Below are 6,110 nucleotides of genomic sequence, written 5' to 3' on the forward strand. Positions count from 1 at the left end.
TCGAAATGAAGGACATGGGTCTTATGCACTAATTTCTAGGCGTAGAGGTGTGGCAGAAAGATGGTGAAGTATTTATGTCTCAAGGCAAGCATGCCAATGAGATACTCATGCGCTTTAACATGGAGAAATGCAAGCCCATGGAGACTCTTCTTGATGGGAACTAGAGGAAGGAGGATGCTACTTCAGGTGAAGTAGTAGCTGCTATTGTTTATCGGCAGCTTGTGGGTTCACTTATGTATCTGGTGAACACACGGCCCAACTTATGCTTTGTGGTGAACCAGCTGAGTCAAGCTATGGTTCAGCCTACCAAGCTATTTTGGAAGGTGGCGAAGCATGTGCTGAGATACCTCAGAGGCACATCTCAGTTTGGATTGTGGTATAGATGGACAGAGGGAGTGAAGCTTCAGGGCTTCACAGATGTGAATTGGGCAAGGAGTCCATCAGACTGGAAGAGCACTTATGGAGGAATCTTCAACCATGGTTAAGCTCCAGTTTACTGGTACAAAAGGAAACAAAGATCAGTTGGACTTAGCTCAGCAGAAGATGAATACATGACTGCTAGTCAAGTTGCATGTGAGGCCAATTGGATGCGGAAGATTCTAGTGGAATTGTTTGGTCAAAGGATGGATCCAACCGTGATCTACTGTAATAATTAGAGTTGTATCAAAGTCTCTAAGAATCCAGTTTTTCATGACAAGTCCAAGCACATTGATATCCGGTATCACCATCTTCGAAACTATGTGGTCAAGAGGATCATGTTGTTGTATGTTTCAACCAAGGAACAGGATGCAGATATTTTGACGAAGGCATTTTCAAAATGCAAGTTTGAGTTCCACAAAGATAGGATTGGGGTTACTTATAATCCCTTTCTTGTTGAGAGGGAGTGTTGAAAATAACAACAAGAAATGATAAAAATAAAAGTGCTAAATTTAGCACTGCTATAGATAGCATTTCGGGATACCTTCCTATTTTAGTTAGTCACTGAACTAAAATAGATAAGTAAAATTCGAATTTGATCTTAGAAGTTGTCTGTAAAATAATTAATTAATTCATCTTAAGTTAATTAGTCGTAGAAAATCAAACATGAAGTCTATGTGAAGACATGCAACACTTTCTCCATTGATTGAGGAATTTATCCCTCAGTTAAAGAGATAAGGATGAGTTGTAATTTGAGTTGTAATTAGTTAGCTTAGTTAACTGAGCTAAGTCCAGTTAGATTAGTTCAAATAGTTTGTTGAACTAATTGTGAGTTCAATTAGTTAATGCATGCATGCATGTAATTGCTACACTTCATATAACTGAATATTCTCTCATAAATAACTCATGCATGTCAGTTCAGTCAGAGACCCAGTTGAGATCAGATGATGGGACAATATACTATCAGTTGCAAGAATATTCCATTGTGAATATATCTTGCATGCAGAAGGAATTCATTCCTTGGAGATTGCTCAGTTACTTCTTTAGTTTAGTGAGTGTGTGATGAGGCCAATTTACATAGGTGGCATCACTAGACCCAAAGGAAAACCATGCAAGGAAATAGGAGGCTTGGGGGGCTAAGGGAAGGCATATCTTGTGTCTATTCAGTCGGTGAGCTATATTGTTTGATTGCAGAGAGAGCAGGATAGCTTGTGAGATAATTCTTTTGTAATCTGAACATATTTCCGCTTGTATGATAATACAGAGATTGGGGTTTTAGGCTGAGGCTTTCCCCGGGTTATTCTTTTGTGTTCATGTGTGATTGATTCCTCGTTCTTAGTTATATGTGTTCTATTTGATCTTGCTCATATTTGATTAAGCTTCCGCAAAGTTTTTTGTAGAAGTAGATCTTGTATTTTGCTTTAGTATATTGCATAATCTGTTGATCTACAATGATAATTTCTACAATAACTTGCACAAGTGATACAACAAACTTTTATGTACATGGTAATCCAACTCTTCAATTTGGTTTCCTTGACTCAAGCTTGCATACACATCTTGAAAGTCATTATCATATGAATATTTCTCAATGTAACTTTCATGCAAAATAGAGTTATGCTTTAGTATAATAGATGAATCTACAATAGGCCTAGAAAGCATATAAACTACTTTATTGTAGATTCCCTTTTTGTATTTGATAACCAAATGAAACTGTTGTATAAAACCCATCCATCTGAAGTATTGTGATTGTTGCAACTTTGACTATGACTGTAAGTATTGCAAAGGTTGATGGTTGGTATGGATAATGGTTTCCTTCCCCACCAAGTAGTGTTTCCATTTTTGACACTTTGTACCAATGCATAAAGTTCTTTGCCATAAGTGGGATAGTTAGTCGCAACTCCATTAAAAATTTGAGAATGAAATGAAATGGGCTTACCATGTTGCATAAGAACTACTGCCATGGCGTAATCATTAGCATCCATTTGAATCTCAAATGGATGTATAAGATCCCGAAGAGCCAATACTGGTGCTGAACTGATCTTTTGCTTTAAAGCATCAAATGCTTTCTGTTGTAGATCTCCCCAATGGAAGACTTTCTTGACACTATTCAATGCATGTAATGGTGTTGCAATGGAATAAAAATGAGCAATAAATTTCCTCCAAGATTGTGTTTCCCCTAAAAAGCTTCTTACCTCTATATCTATATTAGGCTTGGGCCGATTCATAATGACCTCAACCTTAGAGGGGTCGATCTTCAGCTCACCTCCTCCAACAATGTGTCCCAAATACACTAAAGAAGTCTTTCCAAATTCACACTTCGACATCTTTAAAAACAACTGTTCTTTTCTCAAGACATCAAGTACTTTATTTACATGCATGACATGTTCATCTCTGGATTTGCTGAATATGAGAATATCATCTAAGTAAACAATGAAAAATTCATATAGAAATGGTCTCAATACATCGTTCATAACTGTCATGAAATTAGTTGGAGCATTTGTAAGACCGAAAGTCATAACAAACCACTCAAACAATCCTTGTTTATTTTTAAATGCAGTTTTCCAAATGTCCTCTTCAGCTATTCTAACTTGATGATAACCACTTCATAAGTATAACTTAGTGAAATACTTTTCGTACCTCAATTGATCAAGAAAATAATCAATTATTGGGAGTGGATAATGATTCTTTACCATGATTTTGTTTAGTGCATGGAAATCCTCACACATGCGCCAAGTCCCATCCTTCTTTGGCACCAATACAATGGGCGAACCACATGGAGAAGTATATGGGTGTCTAATACCTTTCTTAAAAAATTCTTGAATTTTCTTCTTGGTTTCCATGCTCTCCATAATCGACACGCTATACATGCCAATGTTTGGAACTGGAACATCCTGCTACATCTGTATCTCATGTTGAATTCCCCTCTTGAGAGGTAACCCCTTTGGTTCCTAAAACATCTCACCATGCTTGCTTACCATATAAAAAAAATCGGATTTTAATTTGTCATCACAACCTTCAAAAGATTCATAATCAATATCATTCGTTTTCTTGATCATGAGAAGCACAAAATTTTTACTTGCATTTACCAGTCTCTTCATCTGCCTTGCATTAACCAAAGAAATATTTAGCTTTTTGCAATGGGCTCTCACAATGTACTCCACCCCATGCTTGAGCAATAATTATTTGTTCTCATGGAAATAAAATATTTCTTTCCTATCATACAAATAAGGACTACCCAAAATGATTCTTGAGATGTCAGGTGGAACTACATGTAACTCAACTTCATCAATGAACTTTTCAGTAATGGGAAACTTGAACAAGCATTTCCTTGTAACCTGTAAATTTGCATTATTGACTATCCAACCTAATGGATATGGCTTATGATGAGGTACAGTTTCAAGGTTAAGCTTTTTTACCAATTCTTTTGAAATTAAGTTTGATTGTGACTCATAATCGAATAATTCATCAATCCTTCTATGATTTAAAATTACCCTTACATGGAACAATTCTATTCTTGATTCTTAATTTTGAGTGTTATTGTGACTATGTAACGAACTAGTGCTTGCAATAACTTATTTTCCTTTTGTGACCATGGCTGAAATCTTGGTCTCATCACCAAAATCTGATCCAAGATGATGTTGTGTGGTAGTGGTCATCTTTTGTTTTCCCTTATTGTTTGGTTTCTTAGGCCTTAGTTCAGGATGTAATTTCCAACAATGGGCTTCATCATGCCCAACTTTGGAACAATGTTGGCATATAGTTGTCTCCCCTTCTTTCTTCACACTTGCATTCTTCTTTCCCCTCCATTTTCATCCCTTCTCTTTCTCCTTACCCTTGAAAGGCTTCTTCTTACTACCCTCTTCTTGAATGTTCTTTCCACTTGCTTCAAGGTGCATGGCTTGCACACATACCTCATCCAAATTGCTTGGATTGAACATAATAATAGTATGTTTAAATAGGAATGTAAACCCCCAATATATTTCAACATTGTGTCTTGGGAATTCAAGTTTACTCCTAACAATAAAGCCCTCTTTATAAACTCATGTGTATAATCTTGGACTGTTTGGTCTTTAAGTTGCCTAAAATTTTTCCAACTTATAATGGATTTTGGATATAGGCTAAATGATAAACCTTTCTTTCAATTGAAGAAACAAAATCAACCCAACAAATGGATATCTTACCATGAATTCACATTTCCTCTTGAGTTTTTTCTTCCCACTAGACTAGTGCTACTCCTTCTAGCCTTAATGAAGCCAACTAGATCTTTATGTAATCTTCTTGAAGGTTTTGAATTCTACAGTAAACCTCCAATTTCAGAATCCAATTGTCTAACTTTGCTGCATTAACCTCACCATTTTACATGGGAAGTTCAAACTTAATGTCGAATTTGAGTAGGGGAGTTTTTTCCTTTGCGATTTCTGAATGAGTATGTGTAGTTTTTCTAGTGAAAGTGGAAGATGTTGCTGTTTGAGATGTTGAGGATGATGAAGATGATGAGGAAGATGATGAAGATGGTGTAGATGGAGGTGGCTTTCCTCCACAACCCTTTGAATTCTTCTTCTCATCTTTTTTATCTCCTCAGCTTCCTTCTCCATGTGGAGGCTTAGAACTCTCTCCATCCATTCTAGTGTTCCTCTCTTGATAGAGGAATCTAACCATGTCAATCAAGTCATATAAAGCTTTCATGAATGCTTCCTCTTCTGAAAGACCTTCAATCTCTCTTGCTCTAGACATGATGACTTTGGATTCAAGCCCAGCTTCTGGTACTGGTTGTACCTCCTCGATCTTAATTGAAGGTAAAACTTGAGGTGTTTCAAGTGTAGCTGGAATTGGAACTTTAGGTGGAGATTGTGGCCTTGTGGTTCTCCTTCTTCTGGGCATTACCTCAGGAGTTGCAACCAATAGTTTCTTTTGTCATCTCTCCAACTTTAACCTTGTAAGCATCACAATTTTGTAACCATTAAAACTCCACTTGCACAAAACTCAAGCAATCAAGAAAATAAACCTTTGCTCTAATACCATCTTGACTTGTTGTTGAATGTTAGTTTTGTTGTGCAAATTTCAACTTTAGATTTATAAACAAATGCTAGTTAATTGATTCATGTGGATGGTTGTCTTATGGTGTTTGTGATTGGAAACATGTAAAATTTACCAAGTTTTATGTGAAATACATGAGCAAAATAGCATCAAAAACAAGTGTTGAACAACAACAATGAAAAGTACAACAAACCATCAACATGAACAATTAACATAGTGTTTTGGTGGAGGAGTTCACCCCTCATGGGCTACATCTCCTTGGTCCATCTTCCATGGCTTGGGCCTCTGTATTAGCTCAATATGGAAAAAAATGTTGTTTACAAATCTATACTACTCCTGAAACCTACTTCAATATGTTCAGAATGTCGAATTTAGCTAGGAACACTTTTTCCTGAGCTCAATTTGGTCGAATTTTGCTCCAATTCTGGTCAGAACAATTTTCCCTAGGAAAACCCCTCTAAAACTAGAGGAACTCATGTTAGTCCCACTAAAATTGGTGTCGATGTTGAATTTGATGGTTCCGCCAAAAGTGATACTGAATTAAACTCGAGTTTAGTTATGGTAAGTACAATTAACTCTGAGTTAATTCAGATTAACTAGAATTAATCACGTGGCTAGTTAACTATCAGTTCACATTTTTTTGTGAGTGGTCACAT

The sequence above is a fragment of the Pinus tabuliformis genome, chromosome 1_2 (assembly GCF_031772625.1).
Source record: "Pinus tabuliformis cultivar Carrire ecotype Pingquan chromosome 1_2, CPIR1, whole genome shotgun sequence".
Classification (NCBI taxonomy): Eukaryota; Viridiplantae; Streptophyta; class Pinopsida; order Pinales; family Pinaceae; genus Pinus; species Pinus tabuliformis.